Source organism: Mirounga angustirostris, unplaced genomic scaffold, assembly GCF_029215605.1.
Source record: "Mirounga angustirostris isolate CCGP_5_RB_7025 unplaced genomic scaffold, mMirAng1.0.hap1 SCAF_6, whole genome shotgun sequence".
NCBI lineage: Eukaryota > Metazoa > Chordata > Mammalia > Carnivora > Phocidae > Mirounga > Mirounga angustirostris.
Genome location: NW_026991714.1, coordinates 111,250,860 through 111,278,292, shown reverse-complemented (window position 1 = coordinate 111,278,292; position 27,433 = coordinate 111,250,860). Strand labels below are relative to the sequence as shown.

At 38.3% G+C, this 27,433-nt stretch overlaps 1 protein-coding gene across 9 annotated transcripts in view; it reads right to left on the bottom strand.

Annotated features, from left to right (window-relative positions):
- Window positions 1-25,842, bottom strand: part of CCSER2 (coiled-coil serine rich protein 2) — a 189,848-nt gene extending 164,006 nt beyond the window's left edge. For 5 of the 9 annotated variants that reach the window (XM_045878232.3, XM_045878229.3, XM_045878233.3 and 2 more), the window contains exon 1: window positions 25,623-25,840. The gene's annotated coding sequence lies outside the window, so the exon portion shown is untranslated. Of the gene's footprint in view, window positions 1-25,622 lie in introns of all 9 variants that reach the window. The other 4 variants (XM_054508247.2, XM_064594904.1, XM_064594905.1 and 1 more) reach the window with 3 other exon arrangements.
- Window positions 25,843-27,433: the final 1,591 nt, after the last annotated feature.

Sequence of the window (27,433 nt, the reverse complement as noted above, 5' to 3'; positions counted from 1 at the left end):
GAATTTTTAAATGGTAGTGACGTAGTGTCAAATTCCACAGATAAGGAAAGAAAATATAAAATCTAAAAAGAATGATTTGACTCAGTAGTTTCAGGATGCAAGATGAGGCACAGACAAATGACTACAATGAGGGCAAGAGTAAAAAAAGATAAAGAAATGAAGTCAGGAAACATAACCCATTCTTTTAAAGAAAGAAAAAGACAATAGTTTTGTTTTTTTTCTAATTGTGTGCTCTCGTTTCTGTTCTAAGATGCAGGGAAAGAGCTAAAAGAGAAAGGTAAAAAGATTTTTTTAAATGGTGGGAACAATAGGTAGAGCAAACTTGCATAGGATACAAGATCTAGGTGGACATCAGTCCCATTATAAGACTTGGAATGTTAGACTAGAAGACAAGGCAGAGGTCCTGATTTATACCTGAGCTGCAAAGAAGGTGGCAGCTTAAAAGGCGTACTGTTCAGGGCTCTAGCCCCAGGAACACTGAACACTGCAAGTACAGTAGCCACACTGATTGTAGGTCCCATCAGCCCACCTTAGTGAGGACTGGCTGAACCTGTAGGTATGGGAATTGTAGGGCACAGGTCTTACTAAATGTTATGAGCACACAGGAAAAGTGCTCTATACAAATAACTTAAAAAATGTAAGTATAACGAAAATGCCTATAACCTATAATCAGTAGTTTAATTAAAAGACTCATTTTTAAAATTCTCAGCATCTAGCACAGAGTCTGACATAAAAGACAACAGTGCATACAAATGAATGATGTTCTAGGGCTGGCTCAGGCCAAAATCCCAAGAGACAGGAAAATCAGTGGAAGATAGGCTCTGCAGTGTCCCCATGACTTGAACAAGAAACTCTTCTTCCTATGGGACCAGGAGGGTGGAAAGACCTAATTGTCCCTGCTGAAGACAAGAGAGGACAACGTGATTTGAGGGGCCTTAATGGTAACAGCTAATTTTTATCAAGAACGGTATGTGCTTGGTACTGTGTTAAGCAGTTTACAAGAATTATCATATCTTAACCTCATGACAACACATTAGAAGTACATATATTCTCATTTCAAAGTTGAAGAAACTGAGGTTTGCAGACATCATGTAACTTGTCCAGGTTCATATGGCTATTCGGGACCAAGACCACCAAACTCGTCAGTGGCACTCAGCATGGAGTGGAATGGTAGTAGTAGTTGTGGGAGTGGGAGCAACAGCAGGAGCATCTAATACTTTCATAGCTCTTACTGTGTGTTAGGCAAGGTTCTAAGGATTTCACATATATTAACCTATTTAATCTTCACAACTACTTTAAGAAGTAAATACGATCTTTATTTTACAAACAAACTAAACAGAGAAGGGTTAAGTAGCTTTCCCAAGGTGAAACAGTTAGTAGTAGTGGGGCTAGGATTCAAATTTAACCATTACCTTATACAGCCTCTCTCCAATTCATTTTCTTAAGCTAACACTCAATATACCTGTGTTTTACAAACTGCTGATCATGACATAAATTTATTAGTTTGTGACAAGCAAGTTTTGTTGTAAATGAAAAGACTAAAATAAAATGGACCCCCCCCCCAATTTTTTTCCCAGTACCTTTTCTAGTGCTGGACGAAGTGGCTGAGAGCCTGGAGGTGGCAAACTGCAGGAAAAGCATTAAGTAATGGATGTGTTTAGTTCTGTAATGGGTGGGGAAGGAAGCAAATTTAACAGTGGAGAAGTATTCAAGAACAAATCAGAAAATCTCTCTCTTCTTTTACGAGTATAAAAGTTTTGTAGAATAGATAAGAGAAAATGTTTAAGGGTTATTCAAAGTATCTGTAAAGTAACTGTAAAGAAACAAAAAATAACTTTTTTTTTAAAGAAATCAACACTTCAGGGAAACTTCTAGAAGAATATGAGGAAAAGGGTGGGGAGTTGAGAACAGAAAGCTGAAGACGTTCAATTTAACTCTACTAAGAAAAAAAAAAAAAAAGCCACCGAACACAAGTATGCAAAATTAAAAGAATGAAAAAAAGAACCAGTTACCAAAGCCTTTAAAGAATTGAAAACAAACAATACACAAACTGCAATTTTTTTTGAGAATATCATAGTACGAAAAAATTCACTTTTTAACAGTGAACTGTAACATGGGTAGGAACTGTATCTTAAAATAACTTCTTTTTAAAGTTTATTTTTTTTAGTAATCTCTACACCCAATATGGGGCTTGAACTCACGACCTCGAGATCAAGAGTCACATGCTCTTCCAAATGAGCCAGCCAGGCACCCCATGTAACTAAAATAACTCTTTTTGCAAATATAGCTAAAGCTAAGAAAATGAAATATGAAATATAAATCAGAAGAATACTACAAACAAAAAAGAATTAAAGTCTCTTCTACATTAAGCCAAAGAAGATACTTCTCACCATAAAGAAATTAGAGGTGGCTAAGAAATCAGCAGAGGAAAATGAAAAGCAATGCTCTAAATAGGAAGATGACCCCAAAGAATACAAAAACACTAATTCAAAAGGATATATGCACCTCTATGTTTATTGCAGTATTATTTACAATAGCCAAATTATGGAAGCAGTCCAAGTGCCATCAATAGATGAATGGATAAAGAAGATATGGTGTGTGTATACATCACACACACACTATACACACACACACTACACACACACAGGAATATTATTCAACCATAAAAAAGAATAAAATCTTGCCATTTGCCACAACACTGAAGGAGCTACAGAGTATAATGCTAAGCGAAATAAGTCAGTGAGAGAAAGACAAATACCATATGACTTCACTCATATGTGGAATTTAAGAAAACAAATGAACAAAGGAAAAAAAGGGAGAGACAAACCAAAAAACAGACTTTCAACTATAGAGAACAAACTGATGGTTACCAGCGGGGAGATCACAGGAGGAGGAATGGCTGAAGTAGGTGAAGGAGATTAAGAGCACACTCATCTTGATGAGCACTGAGTAATGTATAGAATTGCTGAATCACTATATTGTACATCTGAAACTAATATAACACTGTATGTTACCTATACTGGCATTAAAATAAAAATAATTAAAAATAATAATAAATAAACAGGAAGATGACAAAAGAGCACTAGAAGCAGACGTGGCTGATCCAGATGATGCAGAGAAGTTTTGAAAAGCAGTTTGAGAAAGAAATCTTAAGCAAAAGGAGAGACACTGAATTGGAAATTAGTCAGCTCCATCATTTTAAGGAAGTTAAGGAACAAATAAGGAAAATAGTAGCTATAAAATGACAACTGGAAAATTTTCAGTGAGACAAGACAGATGAAGGAAGACTGATATTTTTGTAAAGAGGAAACAGGTGAAGTTCAGGGAAATCTAAAACTTCTCATTAAAGAACAAATAGAAGGCAAAAAGATGTTAGACAAGTATACACACACACATAGGTATTTATTGTTTGAAAGAGAAAAAACATCAAATAGAAACTCTGATGTAACTGAGAAATCAAAATCAAAACTTTCTGAAGGTGAAAAAGAATTATCTTATTTGGGGTGAATTACAAAATAATACTGGAATGAGCCACTGTGAGGGAAAACACCAGCAACCGAGAACAGAAGTTCTGGATTGCCTCAAAAGGCTTTATCTGAATTCTATAATCAAGCTGTCAATGAAAGATTAAAGTAGATTAAGGATTATAAAGTGGTGACAGACTCAGTTTCTTCATGTGGAGTGATTCCATTTGTGTGTGGTATTGGTCTTTTTTTTTTTTTTTTTTGAGAGGGAGAGAGAGAGAGTACACAAGCATGAGTGGGGGGAGGGGCAGAGGGAGAGGGAGATGCAGACTCCCTGCTGAGCAGGGAGCCCACAAAGCTGGGCTCAATCCCAAGACCCGGAGATCACAACCTGAGCTGAAGGCACAGACTTAACCGACTGAGCCACCTAGGTGCCCCTGGTACTGGTCTTATTATCAGATCAAAAAACCAAGGTATGTCACGTTCAGTGGACTCAGGGTAAGAAACTTGCTTGCAATGTTTCTTAAAACCTGAAACAGTACAATAAAATTATTTCATGTAAACATTTTTGCTTTTGTAAGTGTCTCATATAAGGAAAACCAATACAGAACCTAAGATGGTTATAGCTTCAGCAGTTTCTATAATGTTCATGTGGATTTTCAAAATTAATTTTGCAACATTTCAGTCATTTTATATTTTGGAAATTAGATTTATTGTAGTAATATCCTAAAGCAGACTTTTCCTATTTAGTAATAAATCAATATCCTTGCTACACATACAACAGAATAAAAAATAAAAAATATTAGAAGGCATCATGCATACACGGCATTTCACGACACTTTAGTTTGTTATGTGTGTATATACATGTGCAGCATGTAATATGTTCTGAACATCGTAAGATTTAAAATACACAAGGATAAAACATTTTTATGTAATGTCTAAGAAATTTTTTTCTGCATAGGTATTCCTTAAAATGTAAAGACCTTATCAACAAACTTTTGCATATACAGAAATCTTCATTGGCCACCATCAGAGGACTGCTCCCCTCATACTTCCTCTTTCCCCAGTGACTATCCCATAACCAGCTGATCTGAGTGGACACTGCCACCTTCTGGCCGGTGCAAAGAAATGTATATATGTCTTGGGGCCCTGCTCATAAACCTCCTCTCCCTCATTCTACCTTCAAGATTGAGTCTCTTTTGCCTTAAAAGGATTGTGCACACAAGTCACCATTTTGTCTGTCTTCACTCTCATGAGTAATCCTATCTCATACAATTTCTTATTATGGCACTATCTATAGAACTTTCTGTGATAATGGAAATGTTCTATGTCTGCCCTAACCAATATTGTAGACACTAGCCACACGAGGCTATCGAGCACTTAAGAATGTGGCTAGGGTGACTAAGGAACTGAATTTTTACTTTTATTTAATTTTAATTCATTTAAATTTAAATAGCTCTATGTACACAGCTAGTGGCTACTATAATGGAAAGCACAGTCTTATACACAAACGTAAAAGCAAAATATTTATCCTTCTCTCCTTCTGTCTTTTCAAATTCTTGACTAGTTATTATTTCAGAGGAAAAAACCTCTTATTTATTTTCGTTCCAGTTATGAATCACAAAATGGGCCTGTGGGAGATAGATAAAGCTTGAGAAATAGATAAATCACACCTGTCAGAATGGCTAAAATCAACAACCACAAGAACAACAGGTGTTGGTGAGGATGTGAAGAAAAGGGAACACTCATGGACTGTTGGTGGGAATGCAAACTGGGGCAGCCACTGTGGAAAACAGTATGGAGGTTTCTCAAAAAGTTAAAAACAGAACCACCTTATAATCCAATAATCACACTATGGGGTATTTACCCAAAGAATACAAGAACACTAATTCAAAGGGATACATGCATCCCTATGTTTATAGCAGCATTATTTATAATAGCCAAGATATGGAAGCAGCCCAAGTGTCCATCAATAGATGAATGGATAAAGAAGATGTAGCACATACGGGCACTGGGTGGCTCGGTAGGTTGAATGTCCAACTCTTGGTTTCAGCTGAGGTCATGGTCTCAGGGTCCTGGGATCAAGCCCCGCGTCGGGCTCTGTGCTAAGCATGGAGTCTGCTTGTCCCTCTCCCTCCCTCCACTTGCACTTGCTCTCTCTCTAAAATAAATAAATAAAATCTTAAAAAGTAAAAAAACAAAAGATGTAACATATATCTACAATGGAATATTATTCAGCCATAAAAAATGAAATCTTGCCATTTGCATTGACATGGATGGAGCTAGAGTATAATGCTAAGTGAAATAAGTCAGTCAGAGAAAGACACATACCATATTATTTCCACTCATATACAGAATTCAAGAAACAAAACAAACAAGCAAAGGGGAAAAAATAAGAAAGACTCTAAATTATAGAAAACAAACTGATGGTTACTAGAGAGGAGGGGAGTAGGGGGATGGGTTAAATAGGTGATGAGGGTTACGGAGGGCACTTGTCCTGATGAGCACTGAATGATGTATGGAATTGGTGAATCATATATTGTACACCTGAAAATAATATCACACTGTATGTTAGCTAACTGGAATTCAAATAAAAACTTAAAAAATAAAATAATGAATAAATAAAATATTTTGTCCAGCATGCTTATTTATTATTAGAAGGAAGGTTGGCTGGAATGTCCTAGCTCATGAGAACCAGAAATGGAGTCTTCTCTTATACCTTTCAGAAAACTGAAAACTTTCCACACAAACAAACTTATTACTCTCTCCATATGAAAAATATAAAATGGACATTAAAAAAATAAACCAGATAAAAATAACTTCTTAGCAAGCAAAATATTTTGAAGTGAAATTAGATGTAACAAATAAAAGTGCTATTAACCTCTATACCTTTGAAAATGCAACCCTGTCATACAGTGTACTTCAATAAACCAGAATTTTAGAACTGGGAAATTACAGCTCATACAGGAAATTGAGTCCAGAAAAGTTAAGAGAATTGCCATTCAGAGTTTGCTGACCACAAAGCCAGCCTTTCTGACACCGGATGGGCCCAGCAATTCTTTCTGAATTCACTCAACAACCACTTAAGCAAATTACTAGATACAAAGAATAATAAGAAACCCTGCTCCCATTCTTTCCAAGTGTCCACCTATCTCCTTAATGCTCCTCTAATAAAACTTGATTTTCTTCACATATTAAAAGAATAATTTCAATTTTATTTTATACATTTAATTACTAATATCCAATGGTATAATTTTCTATTATTTTTGGTTGACAAATACAAAATAATGCCTTTATGAGAAAAAAAGCTTTCCAAGTTTGGACATTATTAAATAATTCAATTCTAAAGACATTCTTCTGTAAAATCAAGGTATGGATTTATTTTTAAGTTTGCTCTTAAATATGCTAGTTTTAGCATATTAAGTAAGCTTTTTCTCAGAAATAACTGTCTAGACTCTAGTTATAATTACTACTTATTAGTTTTGATTAAAAATAATATTAAAATATTAACCTATTTCAGGACAACAGGAACTACAGTATTGGTACAGAATATTCAAATAATATACGAGCAGTACCTTCAACAAATAATTTAGGCAGCAAAAAAATGCCCTAAATAATCCCCTGGTCATTCAGTGTATCTCAAGTCTCTAACCCAATTTGATGTCACCATGAAAAATTCAAATGTTTTTTTGAATTTTGAATTTTTGAATGAATCAAGGAAACAAATTTTCCTCTTTAGTTTAACTTTAGTAATTTTAGCTGATGAGGTCAAAGGGGTTAACAGTGTGATAAGGCCACAAAACAAGCAATCTTAGACTACACAAGAAGAAACACACTATCTAAATCAGAAGAGTTAATGCCGACTATTGAAGGCTCACTTACCTCTAGATGGAATGACACTAATAGTTCTTAGCATTACATTTTCCCCTTATTAAACTAACTATAAACTAGTCAGCTGGCTATAATAACTAGATACAATTTAACATTTTACTTTTTAAATTATTTTAAAGTATTTCCCATATTACTATACTTACAATTATTATTTCAATCGCTATATTACATTAAGATAATATGCTTAAATCATTTAACCACAAATTACTAGACCAAAGATTAAGAACATCTTTATTCTTTAATATACCACTTTTAGAGTCACCCTGACAAAATGGATATATACAGAGGGGATAAGAGTGAAGAACCATGTCACATAATGTAAAGCATTTACAAATGTTTTAGCCTAACCAATAGAATATATGATTGTTACTATCAAATAGTTTAAGATGTCAGAGAGGGACAGAACTAGGATCAATGGATAAAAATAACAGAAAGGCAGTTTTCAGCTCAAAGTAAAGAAAACCTTTTAAACTATCAGAATTATTCAACAAGGTTATGCACTACCACATAAAACACTAAGCTGTACATCTGAAAATTTCAAAAACAAGCTGAATAATCACTTGCCAGAGAAAGTGCAGACTCTTACGCTGGATGGGCAGTAGGACCAGATAACCTCTCATGTTTCCTTTCACTAAGCATATTCAAATATTTAATCTCCTGCCATGATCCCAGCAATGTGCTAGCTGCTAAATATACAAAAGTTGACAAAATAGACATGGCCTCTATGGTTTTTGCAATTACAGTCTAGTGTAGGAGACAGAGAAAAAGAGAAAGAAAAAGGAAAAAAAAAAAAACAGGCAAAAAAGTAACTACAAATCCTAAGTTCTGTTGAAGGAAAACAACAAAATGCTATAGGAGAAAAATGGGCATCAAGGAAGGCATCTCAGAGGAAAAAGATGTGAAGTTATAACCTAAAGAAAGAAGAGCTAGCTAGACTCCAGTGCTCTAGCCCAATGGAAAGCCATTGAAGGTTATGAGGAGAGTGATGCGATCTGATTTCCAGTTCTAAAAAATCATTCTGGCTGCTTTGTGGCAAATGAATTGGAAGGGAGAAAACACAGAAGCAGGGAAATTAGTTAAAAAGCTATGTAGGGGGGCACCTCGGTGGCTCAGTCAATTAAGCGTCTGCCTTCGGCTCAGGGATGATCCCAGGGTCCTGGGATCGAGCCCCATGTCAGGCTCCCTGCTCAGCTGGGAGCCTGCTTCTCCCTCTCCTCCCCACCTGTGCTCTCTCTTGCTATCTCTGTCTCTGTCTCTCTTAAATAAATAAAATCTTTAAAAAAAAAAAAAAAAGCTAGGTAGGAAGGAGCCCAGATGAGAAATGATGATGGTCTGGGCAGGTTAAAGTGGATGGATGGAAAGGAGTAAAAGAGTTGAAGATGCAGGCAGGGGTAAACAGGAGCTATAGCACTTGGTTGATAGATTAAATGCATGGGATGAGGAAAAAGGGAGAGAGAAATCAAGGATGACACTCAGGTTTCTGAGTGCCTGAACAACTAATCAAATGGTGCTGCCATTTTCTGAAATGGAAAGAATGGGGGAGAGACAGATTTGGAGTAAAAGGGGAATCCAACTTTAAGTTTCTATGAGCTTCTTTAGACCCTTAATAAAACCTATCTATCAAAAAATCTCATTCATTTTCCGCTCTTTAAAATCCAGTCTGGGGGCGCCTGGGTGGCTCAGTCGTTAAGCATCTGCTTTCGGCTCAGGTCATGATCCCAGGGTTCTGGGATCGAGCCCCATGTCGGGCTCCCTGCTCAGCAGGAAGCCTGCTCCTCCTTCTCCCACTCCCCCTCCTTGCGTTCCCTCTCTCACTGCTCTCTCTCTGTCAAATAAATAAATAAAATCTTTTAAAAAAAATAAATAAAAAATAAAATAAAATAAAAGCCAGTCTGTTTAAGGGGAGAAATGCTATAAAGGAGACTTGGTCAGTCAAAATTTAAAAAAAAATTGGAATACAAATGGTAATTATTGTATCAATGTTAAATTTAGCAAACCCATAACTGCATAGTGGTTAGATTTTTTTTTAATCCCTATTCTTAGGAAATACATGTGGATGTATTTAGAAGTAAAGTGTCATAATATATGCAACTTACTCTCAAATGCTTGGGGTGTGTGTGTGTGTGCATGCATGTGTGTACAAAAGACCATATATATGTATAGAGACATATATGTACATGCATATATAGATATGTGTATATGGAAGAGAGGAAATGATAAACAGCATAAAATTTTGACAATAGGTGAATTTGGATTAAGACTATGTGAATATTCTTTGTACTATTTTCATTCATGCAACTTTCCTCTGAGTATGAAATTATTTCCAAATTAAAAAAAAAATGTTAGGCAGTCAATACTACACTTATCTTATTCATGCTAATTAATTCTAATTCTTTTCGATCCATCTCATATGTATTTCCTCCCAACCAGCTTTTCCATTACCAAGAGTGGTGTCTCCATCAGTGAGACAAGAAGCATACACAATAGCTCCACAAAGAGAGCACGACAACAAGTGAGGGCTATAACAACAGGCTTCTTGCAATTTGCAATTTCCCATGACATACAGTATCTATACCTCTGCTCTCTGGAATGTACTAAGTCCTATGGCCTGATCTATATCAGGCTGCTAGATGACAGCTCTTAGGTTTTATATTTTTGCTTCTCATGTAATAAATAGCAATAAGGCTCACTACAGAATCAGCATGTTCATGTGACACCTGCCTGGATTAAGTGCTCCTCCTGTATGCTCCCATACATCTCTGGTTATATCAACTGTCACCCTATTTTATTTTTAAAATCATATCTACATGTGTTCTACTTTCTCTACTAGACTGGGAGCTCCTTGAGAACAAGGACCATAATATATTTGGGGTTTTTTTCAATTCCTAAAGAGTATCATAATATGTAGGAAAAAACATTCAATGAAAGCTAGTGAGTGAAGAAATGAAAGTTACTGAAAAATCTAAATATGTATGACTGCAGTTTTACTAGAAGGTATTCTGTTTCTTCCCCTTGGACATAGCAGTATATAGAAAGAGTCTTACTCTAATTCTATAGCAACGGAGACATAATATCTAAGTGTTGCTGATAAAGAACTGAAAATGCCAGTAACACTATGCACAATCCCCAAATACTGTTTACTTCAACAACACAAATAATTATAATTTTATAAAATATGATTAATAAAAAGTAAAAGGGTATTGTAGGCTGACGCCTAAGTATCAACCACACCTTAAAATCAAAGTACATTTATATTTAACCTATACTTGCTACTGGTCAGTCAATGCAAGGAACACTTCAGTGACAAGAAAATATATGTCATAATATTCTAGGCAGAACTTTGTTCTTTATTATCAAAGAGTCTTTAAGTAAAATTATGTAAGGTAAGAATATTCAACTTAGTAAAACAAATTAAAAACTAATCATTTTACTGTGAAAGGCAGCATTTTTTAAATGCTACAATTAATCTTGCCAAAGAATATATGATTAAATGAGAATATACATTAAGTACTCCAAAAACAAAATTATAAAGCAGATATGCAGCCTTAAGCAAAATGACTACATGTTAACATTTCAAAATGTCCCAACTATCAAATGCTAAAATACCAAATGCTTAAAAGATACTTCTGAACTTGTAAAATTAACAAAACTTAGTTAAGTCCCTAGTAGGGCCTGACCTTCTTTTAGCACTTAGAAAGGGCAGAACCCAGAGATTCAAATCCAAACATAATTCAAATCTCCTTCCAGTCCCTTAGACATTAGCTCTTCCTCTGTTTCAAGCCTAGTACTGTTTTAGCTCTATTTGTGGTTTATTATCATGTCTCTCCTGCACTCATGAGAGCTTCCTGATATTTGGTACATTATCCCTGTGTGCTGCCCGAAGTTACTGCTCTGGACTCATCTTGAGTTGCCCAAATACTCCAGCCCCATCTGGAGAACAGGAAGCAGCCCAGCTCAGCCATTAGATCCCTGGCAATGGTAAGCATGTGCCTCTAACCATCCTCTTCTGCCTTCTCCTATTAATGAAAGAAAGAATACAATGTCTCCTACCCAGCTGGGTACTCTGTCTACATCCTTGCTGTCTACTTTTCTAGTTCCCTTTAGATTTTCCCAACTCATAGAATAGAATGCACATGTCAATTTTTTGGGGGGCGGGGAGGGTGGACAGAGGGAGAGGGAGAGAGAGAATCCCAAGCAAGCTCCACACCCAGCACAGAGCCCAAAGCAGGGCTCAACCTCACAACCCCGAGACCATGACCTGAGCCAAAATCAAGAGTTAAACACAACATGTGTCACATGTCCCACACATGTCAATTTTTAATAATTCTCAAATCCATCCTGTGTTCTCCAACACCACTTAATCTAGACTCTTATCATCTCTAGCCAGTATTCTAGCGTTGTTTCCTTAATTCCCTACCTTCAGCTTCTTCCCCTTAATCCACCCTTTATACTTTTCCCAGACTTAATATTCAAAATTATAAACCTGATCATGTCACTCTTCAATTTAAAATCCTTCAATGGCTCTCCAAAAAAAGTGCTTTTAAACAGTACTAACAATAACAGCTGGTACCTACTGAGTGAGCACTTGTGTACCAGGTAGTTATTACTTCATTTAAATCTCGCAACAATCCTACAACATGGGTAATTTTATTATTCTGATTTTGCAGATTTAAGGAAATTGCAACATGGAGAAATCACATAATCTGTCCACAGACACACAGATAGTAAGCAAGTACAGCTAAGATTCCAAATATGGCTTAGGTATTCCTTTGCAGCTGTTCTGTCCTACCACTACCCAACAAACCCTGCCTTCCACTCATGCCAAAATACCCAAGATCCAGTCTCATACTATGATCTTTCAGGACTCCTTACCGGAGTACACACTACTCCCTTGCTCAAAATGCCACTCTGGTCTACCTTGAGAACTCTCTGAAGCCTTTTTCCTTTCTTTCCTCTGCAGAGGAACTCCTAGGCAGAACAGCGTAAGCCAAAATGATACACACACCCCATTCTCAGCTTCAAAATGCTACAATACAGAATGCTCAAATAGATTTTCCAAGATAACTTCCAAGTAAGGATCTAGTGCCAGCCTCATAAACCCGAAATTAACTGGAAAATTAATAAAGATCAACAATATAGCAACAGCAAAAGCTAATAAAAATATACTTAATAGCTTGGCAAAATATTCACAATATATAAAATTCAATTATTTTGAAATATATGCTGACTCACTCAGAATATAAGGGACTCAAGTATGTTATCTAAAATTTAAAAAAAGAACACAAAGGACTCAAGTTTTAAAGTACTTTCTTCTGCAAATTTAACTTTTTAAAATGTTACAAGCAAGACAAATTCTATCTAAAATCTATTAGCAAACCAAGAAAAAATTCAAAAAACTAAAGAGCTCTTCTTTGACTATACCTGAATTCAGAAAATAATGATTCAATACTAAAGGACTTGTGCTTATGAAATATATTAGATGACATATAGGTAGTGAGTATGGTACCATATCTGTAGCATCAGCACATTAGGCCAGTATCTTCCAGGAACATGCAAGAATGTTATCAGGAGTCTCTCCTGGGTATTAACTGATGGTTAAACAACATCTCTTCAAAGTACTACTCAAATATATTAGCTTATAATTCCCCACCCTAAAGCTCAGTTTTGTCTATTCACAGTCTCAAGATCCTTCTGTAGTTAACTGCTCTTTAACTGGCATTTGGACACGAAGCACCAAGTGTTACTTTCAAACTTACAATCTCTTTTCTAGTTCATTAAGAAAATGTCCTATAAGATCATTTCTGGCACTGTCCCAGCCAGACCTCTGTCTTCCTATATCTTTCCTTGCTTTTTCCCTTTAATCCTTAGAAAAAATATTCTTAATCCTTAAGCAAATTTCTTGTACAAAGCATATATTATTTCTTAACAATACCATTTTATAGAGATATTAGGAAATTGACCTTTAATGGATACACAAAGATTAATCCATGGTTCAGGTGCTATTCTAGGGTAGCAGACCCAAAATTATTTTGCCTTTGGCATTTCTCCAGAATACAATTAACATGCAGTTCTTACACAATATCCAGGATCAGGCAGAAGACTTACTTTAAAGGGACTTTTTACAATGGTCTACTCAGGATAATAGAGCCTGGCCCAAGGAAACAGTAAAGGGAATGGAGAGGGAACAACTCCAACAGCAGGACACTGCAGCTAATGGAAAATGAGGGACAGGAGATCAGAAATCAGGATGATTCCCAGGTTTATAATTTGAGTAACTGAGTGATTGGCAGCATCATTAACCAAGATAGGAAAATGAGGTGAATACACGAGTCTGGAGGAAAACACGTACTTAATCTTTGATGTTTTTAAGTTCCAGGTTTTCTGCTAGACAATCAGGTGGGCATTCTAAGTAGCTCACCTAAGGACTGGAGTGCTCAAGAGGAAAACAGGGCTGAAGAAATGAATACAAAGGAGATAATGAAAAACGACATGTGTTCAAAGAAAGCAGGACAGAATGAAGCTAAAGAGGTCAGACTGAAAACCCTGGGAAACACGAGCATTTAGGGATGGGGTCGGTAAAGACAGCTGAGAAAGAATAAGTAAGAAGGAGAAACAGGAGTGATGTCATAAAGGCAGAGAGGGTGTTATGAACATGGGCATGATCATCTAAAAGGCTCACACTAGATTTAACAACAGGAACTAAATCCAAGTACAGATACAATTTCAGTAAGTAGAAGAATCATGAGTAACAACACTGTTGGGATGGCAGAATGGCTCAAACAAGGCAAAAAGGGAAAAGTATGAAGTGTGTTTGGAACAGAATGTAGAAGAGTTTTGCTGGAATGGAGAGTTCATGTAGCAGAAGAAAAGAAAGGAAGTCTGGGCCAAAGCCTCTGCATTCCAGATTGTATTCTATTTTGGATTTTATTCCACAAGCAGAAAGAAGAAAGACTGGTAGCTTTTTTTTTTTTCTTTTAAAGACAATGAATCGATGTGATGACAGTTTTCATGATGAACTGGAATGACAGGAGAGTTAAGGCAAGACAAACTATTAAGCAGTCTTAAAATTATCTAGGGCCTGACAGAGGTTGGTAGCAGCCAAAGTAAGAATTAAGGAGTACATAAAAGGGAGATATTCTCTACTCCCGAGGTGCCCTAAATATTCCACTCTTACTGTATTACTATACTCATCATGTATGACAATAATTTGTGGACTGAGACCTTCTCTTATTCAGCCTTTCATCACAAGTACTAACAAATCAGGAACAAGGGAAGTGGCCAAAAAATGTGTGTTGAATTAGAATAGAACTCAATAACGGTAAGATACAGAAGTGAGACTTAAAAATGCTACACCGAAACTTAAGTAACTTACAAGACGGTGCTACAGAAAATACTAATGTAAAAGTCAAGATCAAGTTTAGAAATTGAGTTTAAGATATGTTTAGGGTAGAGAGGGTGAGTAAAGATAACCAAACAGAAACATCAAAGAGAAAAAACTGAAACCACAGAGGAAAAATATTCAGATATTCAGACAAAAAAGAAAGATTTGAGATACACAATGGAATCAACAAATCTCATTATTTGCTCAGAAGAACAAATATTTAATAAAATATTAACTTCCTAATACATTTTGTATGTGACTCTTCTTTAAGAATGCTATCTGGGTGGCTCAGTCGGTTAAGCGTCTGCCTTCAGCTCAGGTCATGATCCCAGGGTCCTGGGATTGAGCCTCACATTGGGCTCCCTGCTCAGCAGGGAGCCTGCTTCGCTCTCTTCCTCTGCCTCTCCCCCAGCTTGTGCACTCTCTCTCTCTCAAATAAATAAATAAATAAAATCTTAAAAAAAAAGAATTGCTCATTTGTATAATCTTTACAAATTAAATTGACGTAAAAAGCCCAACCAAATGGGTCAATCAAAACTGGGTCAGTGGTGAATAACCATCTGCTTTACTCAATCATCCATTCAACAAAAATTTACTGAGTGACTATAAGTTTGGTGTTGAGGCAAGGGAGACCAGCCATGACAGAAAACAGAGTAAAATACAGCAAGTACTACAACAAAATAACTGCAAAATGTTACAGGAATACAGGTAACAAAGAGTACCATAGAGGACGGGTAGAGGAGGCGTGGTAAAAATATGCCTAGAAGCTTTCCTAGAAGAGGAGACTTTTATATGGGTTTTTAAAAAGATGAACTGATTTAGCAAAGTAGCTAAGAAGTTGGATGGTATTCCGGAAAAAAGGAGTATTATGTGCAAAAGCACAGAGATGTCACAGCATTTCTCATCTTCATGGAACCATAATAGAAGATAAGGGCCACATCAAATGGAGGACTTTCTGTACACAGACAGCAAATCTGACCATTATCCTGTGATAAGAAACATCAGATATGCATTAGAACCCAGGAAGGAGCACTCCAAATCCCCTAAAGCAGATTGCAGGTGTAGGCAGGAGGTGGGCAAGAAGCAAAAAAAAAAGGTGTCTGACTTCCGTAGACAACAGAAAGCCACAAAAGATTTTTAAGCAACAGTAAGACCTTATCAGATCTGTGTTTCAGAAATTCAAAAGTCAGTAGTATGGATAAGTGGCTAAGGGAAGAAAATCTGGAGGGAGACCAATGAAGATTAAAAAGCAATTGCAGTAATGCTTCAGCACTAAATATTGACAACTACTTACTCAAACATAAACGAACCACAGAAAGAGGCATATAAAGTAATGTAACTGTAATATGGGCTTTCAACATAAGTTTCTGAACTCATCTCAAAATCAACTCAGTAATCAGAAACAATTACAGAAAAAGTGTGGTCAGGTACATTAGGAAAAAAAAGGAAAAAGAATGGCCATCAAATCTTTCTCTTAAAAATACTTCACTTACACTTTATGAAGTTTTTTTTAATTAAATAATTTTTTTCCTTTTTTAAAAAGGTACTTTTTAAAGTACCTTTTTAAATATCGGACAGAGATTACCAAAACAGAATTTAGAACCACAGGGTAAGCACTGTGCAAAACTGCTGAGAACGATAAACAGGGAGAAGTTACCAGACAAAAATAGGTTAGCAAAAAAAAACAAACAAAAAAACACAATCTTTGTTACTCACGTATAAAAACTAGTTTTGAACTGATAAAAATTCGCCAAACTGGGGGTAGAAGGTATTCTTTAACACCTCTCCCCACTAGCCACTGTCTTAATTTGAAAGAAATAGGTCAATACATAAGGACATATATATGATAATGATAGACCTGGGTCCGCAGACTAGGATTAAATTAATTTCATTTATTTTTCAAAGAAATAGCTCCTTCAATTTTCTTCTCTCTCTACTATATCATTACATCAGCTATAAATATTTTTATATTTATTCAAATATACTAGAAAAGCACCCATCTTTAAAAAAATAACAATTCCTTGACTCCACATCCCCTCTAGCTATCACTGTTTTTCTCATCTTCAGTTTATGGCAAACTCCTTGAAAGAATTAGTTGTCTCCATCCTCTCCTACAGTTCTCTCTTAAACCCCCTCCAATAATATTTTCATCACCACTAATCCACCAGGAACTTATTATAGTCACTAATGATTTTCATATTGTTAAATCTAGCAATCTGGTCATATCCTAGTCCTGGATCTAATAACATCTGACACAGCTATTCACTCACTCCCTCCTTAAAACATTTACTTGGCTTCAGGGATACCATTCACTCTTAATTCTCCTCCTTCGTGGAGTGCTTCTTACTCTTACTCTTACTCTCTTAGCTCTAGCTCTTCCTCTCCCTCTCCCTTTCCCTGTCAACATTACAGGACCCTAAGGCAAAATCTTTGGGCTTATTCAGCCACACTTCCTTTCTAGATTATCCTAATCAGTTCCCAGGGTATTAAACACTATCTCTATGCCAATGACTGGAAATTTGTATCTCCAGCCCAGACCTCTGGCCTGAACTGCAGACTCATGTATACCTGTTGTCTGGACAGTATCTCCAGTTGAATTGCTAACTTATCATGTCCAAAATTAAACTCATTATTTCCCACCTGCTTCTCCTGAAGTCCTTCTCATCTTGGTAAATGGCCACTCCATTCTTCCACTTGTTCAGGACAAAACCGACAAATGGCCACATCTAATCCACCATCAGATTTTGTTGGCTTTGCTTTCAAAATGTATACAGATTATGAGCACTTCTCCCAATCCCTGCCTAAAATCACTTTCATCTCCCACCTTGAATTGCTGCTGGAGCCTCCTGAACGATCTCATTATACCTAGCCTCAGATATTCTCTACATAACTGTTGAGAGGTCTATTTAAAACAAGTCAAAACCTTTCAGTGCTTCCCACCTTCAGAGTAAAAGCTAAAGTCCTACTGGCCTACAAGGCCATATGTGATCTATCATATACCCCTCTCCCAGTACTGCCTATGGCCCCCCAACCTCATCTTCCACTAATCATTCCCCTCAATGCCTCCACTGATCTACTTGCCACTCCTCAAACAAAACAAGCATGCTTCAGCTACAAGATATTTGCATGCCTTTCATTTTCCTCAAACACTCTCCCTAATACCTGCACAGATTAAATCACAATCTCACTTCTTCCATATAACTGCTCAAATACCATTCATCATTGCAGCCTTCTCTAACGTCTTATATAACACAGCAGCATCCTCCTTGCATCCTCTCTGCCTTATTCTGCTTTTTCTCCACAGCACTATATTAATTGACATATTACATATATACTTGTCTATTTTCTGTATCTTGTCATTAGAATGAAAGTTCCACAAGGCAAAAAATACGTTTTCTTCACTGCACTATTATTAGCAAGGGCTTAGTGGGTATTTCTTGAATGGATGGATGGCATGAATCAGGAAAATCTAGACTCAGGATCTGGTCTCAAAGCCTGGGTTGAGGGAATTTATATAGCAGAACTTCTCAAGGCCTGGGAAAATGCTGACTGCCAAAAGCAACCACGAAATGAAGAAAATAAACCTGAGAAAATTTTTAAAAATAAAAATACAAGGAAAAATAAGAAGAAAAAAAAAATGGCCATCTCTGCCTCCCCACTCCCTGGATATGTTTCCTATAACCTGGCCTACAAACTCAGACCAAAACATCACCAGACCCATTCTACACTTAAATAGCTGTTACAAATAGTTCCTGCCTTTCTAAAGTATGATTGTCAGAGGAAACTGTAACTGCCAACCCCAACACTGCCTGCCAAGACATAATGGTCAGAGAAGGCTCTCAAATTTCCCCAAAGCACTGAGGCTGCAACCAAATATCATTAATATGATGACAACAAAATTCAAAGTACCTTCTGGTGTCTGCCTAAGTTAGCTGTCCCTAGTGTACTCTCTAGGGGCTCTGTCATCAAGATTATGGTATCTTGGTATGGGGGGAGGGGTGTGTTTGAGGAAGCTGGGGGGAGGACAGAGAGAAAGGCAGAGGAGAGGGAGAAGGGGAGAGATGGAGGGAGGAAGGGGAAGGAGAGAAAGGGTGGGGGGGGAGAGAGAGAGAGAGAGAGAGAATGAATGGGAATTAATTCAAAGAAATAGGGCCTAAATTTATTTTTTGTATTTTAAAGAGAAGTAGATTGCCAGGGAATGAAAAGCATCTACTAAGCTATAAGACATCACATTACAGAAGGACCAAAACCCTGAGACATTCACATTCCTCAGCTAAAAAGCTGTCTTGCACCTCCCATTCCCACACACAGAATTGAAGATATGGGGTAGGGGGCCATGACAAATTGGACAGTTGGGAGCAGTGATTGGGGTGAAGAGTGTGGTAACAACTACAGAAAAGAAGGGAAGAGAAAAGTAATTACCCATTTTTTTTTCTCTTTTTCCCCTTCCGATTGTACTTACCAAGTATAGAAACCAGATAGATGAAAACCGGGAAGAAGGCAGAGAGTGAAGAGTAAGGATGCTCTGAAGCAAATAATAGCAGAAGAAATCAAGCACACAAATTCCTTTTCTAAGTGGCTCTTTTAAAACCAGTCATATGAAGTAAGTTAGGAACTGACCAAGAAAATTTAAAACAAGCCCCCACACCTTAGATAACTACAGAACTGTACAAAGAGAACAGAGATTCTTAACTATTTGGAATGATGGTCCTGGGGTATTTTTAAGATCAACAATCCTCAAAGATGACCCAATTATATTCAAACTGATCAACATGGAAAAGTAAACAGGTGAAAAAACTTCAGCTTTCATGGATCCAGTCTTTAAGAATTCTCTGGCTCCTCAAGGTTCTAAATCTCAAAACAACCAATCAGAAGTCTTAAAAGTCAGAGAAGTAACTGGGGGAACATTCAAAAGCAATCAACTCAGCAGAGAAGAGCTGAAAACTCACAGATTACACTTAACATACTCTGATTTGTCAACTCACTTAAAAAGGAAGGAGAGTTCTGACTGGTTGCTCTCCATAGGCTGAGTCACATCCCAGCATCAGCACAGTAGCAAGTGTGTCAGATGCTAAAAGAAGCAGGAAACCACAGGATACTCTGAGAAAGGTATGGGAGGAAAAAGTAGCAAAGTAAAGACAACTTAGCCGTAGGTAACTGCTGGTCAGCAGCCTATCACACTAGTACACAACAGCTAGAACTGTTTGTAGCCTAAGGTGGCATTCTGTATTTGCTTTTGTGCTAATACTTCCCTCTCCTTAACAGTCCTCCCCAGTCTGGCACTGATGGCTCTCCCCGCTCCCCCCTGACAGCTGCCACTTTTTAGAACTCCCCTCTTCCAGGCACTACTTGATTTAGGTGATTTGGTGTTTCCCACCCCCAATTCAGTCTTCTGCCCTCTTCCTGTATTAGCTCATCCTGTATTAGATCATGCCTTCTACTCAGTCCCTGTCCTTGAAAAGCACATAATTCAGTGGGGCAGGTAGATGTGTCACTAGATTAGGTACAATACATCACAGTCAGTGCCATGAAAGAAATTTAACCAAGTGCTGGAAGCACATATTTATCTGTCATTACCCTACTCCATTATCTTCCAAATCAGCACTCCAGCTTCCCACTCTCTTGTAAATCACTCAGTCCTGTATCTTTCCATAATGTCCCCTGATCTCCAAATTCACTTTGCATTTCTCATATGACCTATTCAACTACTTCCTATCAGAAACACAATTCAATATACTGCCACACTGCCACATCAGCCAACTCCCTAAAAGACATACTCTATCATCCCCTTGCTTTGAAACATCTAATATCTCTCCAATGCCTACAAGATAAAGTTCAAATCCTTAGCACAGAAAATAGGATAATACAGTTCTCAAACAGAGCCTTTTAAAAGTAGGCAGACCGAGTTCCAGTTCCACTGTTTATTAGCTGTGTTACCTTTGGCAGGTCACTTTACCTCTCTAAGTTTCCTCATTTACAAAGTGAGGGTATAAAAACAACCTACTCATGGTTGTTAGGAGAATTAAGTAAGAATTCCATGCCAAGTACCCGCACAGTATCCAGCATTCAGTTAATGTTAACTACTACTCTGGGATATCTCATCTGTCTGGAATGTCTCACTCATCAAAGGAAGCAGATAACCAAAGTTTTATTCTCATATACTTTAGAATGATTAACAATAAGAGTTAAATCAGAAATGACCTTCTGGTTAACCATGAACCAACAAAAATGTCAATTAACCAAAATATGCTTTCCTGAAATTTTCGTTTGTCGAAATTTACTATAATTTATTTAAAAACAAGTATCCAGGGCGCCTGGGTGGCTCAGTTGGTTAAGTGACTGCCTTCGGCTCAGGTCATGATCCTGGAGTCCTGGGATCGAGTCCCACGTCGGGCTCCCTGCTCAGCAGGGAGTCTGCTTCTCCCCCTGACCCTCCCCACTCTCATGCTCTCTCTATCTCATTCTCTCTCTCAAATAAATAAATAAAATCTTTACAAAAATAAATAAAAATAAAAACAAGTATCCATTTATTAAAAAAATAACTAGATTACTTATGTTTTGTTTCCTATTCAAGCTCAGGAAGGAAAAAATCAGCTGCTTACCAACAGAAACTCAGATATTTATAAGAATGTGCTTCTCTATAGTATAAAATCCACATAAACTAAATTCAATCTCAATTGCATATATAATTTTCTAAAGATATATACATATAACAAAACAAACTCCAGAAGCTTAAGAAAATAAAAGTGTATATCAGATAGACGGTGGAGTGACATTCATTCTTAGACCTCACAATCAAAAGATGAAATCAGAAAAATTTTTTGTAAGTCAGTGATTTAAATAATTTTAAAAACTGCCAAGTCCACAATAATAACAACAAAACAGATCAGATACATATTTTAAGAGATTCATATATGTATGATGTTAAGTGTTAATGGAAATTGGTAAAAAGGTTCCAATAAATTTATGGGCAAGAGACAATTCATACAAAGGAGAAGGTAGAACTAGAAAAATACTGCATTTGCCTTTCTATTGTGGATAGTGATGTTAGTAGATGCCCTTACACCTATTTTTAAAAAAACAAACTTTTTTTTTTAAGATTTTATTTATATTTGAGAGAGAAAGAGATAGTGAGAGAGAGCATGAGCAGGAGGGAGAGGGAGCAGCAGGCTCACCACTGAGCAAGGAGCCTGATGTGGGGCTCGACCCCCAAACCCTGGGATCATGACCTGAGCCGAAGGCAAACGCTTAACTGACTGAGCCACCCAGCCACCCCTAAAAAACAAATTTTAAAAACAAAAACCTAGGGGCGCCTGGGTGGCTCAGTCGTTAAGCGTCTGCCTTCAGCTCAGGTCATGATCCCAGGGCCCTGGGATCCAGCTGCATCTGGGTCCCTGCTCAGCGGGAAGCCTGCTTCTCCCTCTCCCACTCCCTCTGCTTGTGTTCCCTCTCTCGCTGTGTCTCTCTCTGTCAAATAAATAAATAAAATCTTAAAAAAAAAAAATTATGATGAAACTGGTCAACCAAACTGCAGGAGGCAGCGTAAGTCAATAAAAAAAAAAACTTTCAGAAATAAATTCGGCAATATTTTTCAAAAGTGACAAAAACCTTCATACCCTTTGACCTTGTAATTTCCCCTCCTGGGTCTTTAGCCTAAAGTAAAGAAGCAAAACAGCACAGCTATATGATAACTGCATTACCTGCAAAACAAGAAACAACTTGGATGTCCAACTATTAAAAATAAGTACCTCAATTCACTGTAACATGTATAATTTAAGTGTACAAAAATTATAGCAAAAAGAAAACATTAAATATGAAAACAAATATCAAACATTATATTTATGCTTTGATTACAGTATAAAATAGTACAGTATAAAATCACATATATATGGTAAGAATTAAATGAGAAGAAAAACTAAACGTTTATTTTTTTTTTTTCTTATGTGCTATTGATCAGGCCCACTATAGTAAATACACATTTCAAAACTGGCTTTTCAGAGGCATAAAACCACAACTGTCCATTTTTTTCCCCAAAAAAACCTATCACAGAGGAGTAATCAGATAGGCTCTTCTCACATACAGACTAGCCATACATGTAATTTTAGCCATGCTACTAACCATCTGTAACCTTATTATATTAAAATCTCATTTTACCATCAAAACGTAACTGTATATGGGATCTCCATATGGTGAGCAGAAGCCACTTGTTATGGGGCATCTGCAGAGACAACCCCAAGCACTGAGGTTAAAAACTATCTAGCCAATGGAGTAGTGAAGGTCAGGTTTCTCCTCTATCCCCAAATGAATAATCATGTTTCTCATCACTCAAGGGCTCTAAGTTCCTAAGAATGGCAGCTAAGCATTCATGGAGGGAGAAAATACAAGTTGATTTGTTCTCCCTCCGAAAACTGGCAGCTTCCTCATTTTCCCCCAAAGCACCATGAAGTAATGAAAAATACACAAGCATGAGGTCAGGAGATGTGGGGTACGACTGACTCTAAGCAACCTCAAACAAGGCACTTACCTTTTGAGCTTTAGTTGTTTAATGGGTAGAATTTTTACAGTTGAACCAAATAATGTATTAATTCCTTCAAATTCAACATCTATTTATAGACCCCCTTTACTAATACATGTCTATGACTTTCAAAACCTTCCACTCAGATTGCAGAACGATTATTAAGACTTAGAATTAGGAAAATGGGGGCAAACATGAAATACAGATAGTCAAAATTGTATCCCAGGTCTGTCCCTTTCTACCTGCATGACCTTGGGCAAATTACTTTGCCTCAAAATAAAGTCCTAAAATCAATGAAGCTGCAATCCTTACTGGCCATGGCATCATAAAATGTATTGGTTTTTCACTGTCATAACTGGGGTTTCATTCCCAACCAACAATTTTGACTGTGTTCTTGGAAATTTAAAAGTACCTTGCACATCCATCTTTTCCATGTTTTTTGATACTGAAAGAGATAGTTAACAAAGTTTGCCTATCTTAAACCTATATTCAGGATTAAGAGCATTCCTCAAAAATGTATTCAATAAATAGTTAAGTACCTGTACTACATAATAGTATATGCTAGAGTTGCAAAGGTCCTTCCCTGAAGAAACCCAAGTCTTATGGAGACAGACATATAAACAAATCATTACTAACTGACAAATGCTAAATGCAGAATATATGATGTGCTATTGGATCAGTCAAGACAAGGGGGATAAGATGTCTGGACCATTTTCAGAGGTGATATTTTCAGTAGGTCTTGAAGAGCAAATTGTTTACTAGGTAGAGAAGAATTCTCAACAGAGGGAACAATGTAAAACCACAAAGGAAGGTGTCATCTTCAAAGAACTCTTACGTAGTCTTTGTATGGAAAGGCAGGCAAAATGGCAGAAATGAAATCAGAAACACAAGTTATCAGAAACTGTGAAGGACTTTGACTTTTATCAAACACAGATTATGTAGAGTCACTGACGGACTCAATAACTATACTGAGTCATGGATGGAAGCAAAGTCCCCTTCTTCCAGCATACAGTCAAAGGAGTTGAGTCAAAGCAACAAACAAAAAAAATGCAGGTCTCCATACGGAAATACAGAATAAATGGCTGGTTGTTGCTGTTGTTTTAAATGGAGAGTTCCTGCCCTTAGGATGGCTTCTAGCAGTTTCTTACTACAGCATATTAATACCACACTGAAGTGAAAGAGTATGAATTATGGCTAAAAGATTCAAGAAAGTGTGTGTATTTTTACCTAAAGATTCTTTGAAGGCAATGTTGTTGAGAACACTGAAGAAAACAACGAAGTAATACTTAAGAGCTTCAAAAATCACAAGAGGCAAACAGTAATAATGTCTGAGAAGACTGAATGTTTCAGGTGAAACACGCAGGGATGTTTAAATACTTACCATATATTGATTGCAGATAAGACATGTTTTGTGCAGAAGGGTATCTTAAATTCCTTTTGGTTAAAGAAGAGCTGCCACCACTAAAATCTTTAAACTAGCCTAAAAGATGATGGGTTTTTTTTAACTAGAAAAATTAATAGGTTCCATTATATTTTAATGCTCAGAAAAAAAGGAGAAAAGCAATGCCTTCTCAAATGGCTACTCTGAAAAGACTAAAACTCAATTTTTATCTCACCAATGGGAGCAAAACATCCACATTTCAATCTGGGACCACGAAGAGTCCCTGAATCAGTAATTTCCACACTGGTAAGGCCTAGTCTTGGAAATGCAAGCCTAACTGGCTGGGTAGCCTACAAAGATGAATTTGCAATTATTGAAATTCAAACTCAAGCTTAGCCACCGACGACTACCTCAAAGGAATCATTCTGCCTCTTACTTTGATAAAAAAAAAAAAGTAGCATAAAAACAAATATATGTATAAAAACAGCAGATGTCAAAAGGACAGAGAAGCACCATCTGAACCTATGACAACGGTGTGGTCCACCAAAGTTTGATCTCTGGATGTGTTTTAGGGTGTGTCTTTGTTTTGGCCCAATAATTAAAAACAAACAAACAAACAAAAAAACGTCATTGGGGCAAGAGGGTACTTTCCCCTGTCAACCCTCACAAGCATCCTGGCCCTGAAATCACCGGGTAACTTGGCCTCGCCCTGATTCCGCCTGAGAGAAAGGCAGAGCCCCAGCTCCTGAGGCCCCCGGCGCGCCTGTCACAGCCCGGGGGCGGGGGGCGTCCGGCCTCCAGGCTCCACGCTCGCCCCTCCTCAGGCGGCTCACGGGGAGCTCGAGAAGGTGCCGGGAGGGCGGGAGGCCAGAGAGCGTCCCTGCCTCACCCCAGGTGTCTGGGCCCGAGACCCGCCGCGCCCCCAGCCCTGGACAGTCGCGGACGCCCGCCCCGCCCCGACTCCGGCCCCCTCCCGACCCCGACTCTCACCGTGGGGAGGTCACGCTGCCTCCTCCGCCGCGGCCCGGCTGCGGGCCGCCCAGTGACCCACAGGCCCAAGGACCGCAAGTGACGCGACGGACTGCCCGTCACATCCCCGCCGGCCCCGCCGCCGGATCCGCAGCAGCCAGCATCGCGTCCTCGGCCTGAGGGAGCGCCTGACTCCAGAGACACCGCGCCCCCTCCCTCGGCCTGCGCCCGCCCTGGACTCCGCCCTCCAGGGCCCGCGCACCGCGCGCGCGCAACCCCGCCCCCGGGGCCCCCGTGCGCAGGCGCAAACCCCACGGGGCCAGGCTCCGCCTTCAGACCCGCCCCCGCCGCCTGACTCTGGCCTCAGCCCACCTCTGGCCCCGCCCCCACCCTGCGCCGGCCTTTCCCAGGCTCCGCCCCCACCTAGGGACCCGCCCCCCTCCCCTGACCTTGCCTCTCTGCCCCCTGACTCAGGTGTCTGCTAGGCTGAACCCGTGACGCCGGCACCGCGTCGGACCTCAGCTTTAGCCGGCACCTAGAACTAGTAACATTTGCTGCTTGACCGCGGTCAGACTTGTCAACTGCACCTCCCGACCCCAAGCAGTTGATAGTCTGAGCTTCAGGACTGACATGGGCTCCTCTCCCACCTTACAGTGGTGTGAGCATCTCCAGCGTTTGTGTCCATCCCTGTTCCCTGCCCTCCCGTGCTCCGGGCCATGCCTGAACCATATACCCAACCCACGACACCAAAACACGGGGTCTTGCTGAGGCTGAGGGGAAGGAAGAGGCACCCCCAAGTGCTGAGATTTGCAGCATCTTCCATGGCACCATCAATCTGGGTTCCCACTGCCAGGAATCGGTTCCTACTTTCTGTTGGAACTTCCATCACCCACAAGCCTTCTTCCATTCCTTTCTAGTGCTCTTACCCTGGAGGTCTCCGAGGTCTGGCTGAGTGTTAAAGCCTGCAAGCTGCACTTATGTGGCAAATAGACTAGCTGCTCACTGAAATCCTTGTGGGCCACACTTATCGACAGCTCAACTGCAACAAATAACATTTAAGGAGAATTCTTTTTTTTTTTTTAAGATTTTATTCATTTATTTGAGAGAGAGAATGAGATAGAGAGAGAGAGCATGAGAGGGGGGAGGGTCAGAGGGAGAAGCAGACTCCCCGCTGAGCAGGGAGCCCGATGTGGGACTCGATTCCGGGACTCCAGGATCATGACCTGAGCCGAAGGCAGTCGCCTAACCAACTGAGCCACCCAGGCGCCCACATTTAAGGAGAATTCTATTGTTTATTGATTGTTCTTAACAGTATAGTATACATATTTAGGGGAAAACCATAAATATATATCTCTTAAGTATCTTAAAGCTCTGTAACTCCTTTCCTCTCTGCTTTTTCTCAGGTTAGGACTGTCCAATATTTTAATTAGCTCTGGATTTTTTCCTCCAGACTTTGACATAATTAGTTTTATACAGTATAAGTTTTCTTATAATTACATGTTTACCACTTTCTCTTATTATTTATTGCATTTCATATTTGCTCGGGGATCATACTCCATTTTCTTGAGGTATATCCTTTAAAAGTTATTTTAGTTGAAGTTCATTAATAATAAATTCTGTTATTTTTTTAGTATGAAATATTTTAGTTCATTTCATTCTTGAATTTAACATTAAGCTGGGGATAAAGTTTAGTGTGAGAATCTTCTCTCAAACCTTTGATGATATTATTCTACTGTATTCTAACTTTCACTGTTGTTGATAATTTTTTATCAATTTCTTATTATTTGGGGGTAAACTGTCTATACACTCTGGATGTTTTAAGATAGCTTTGA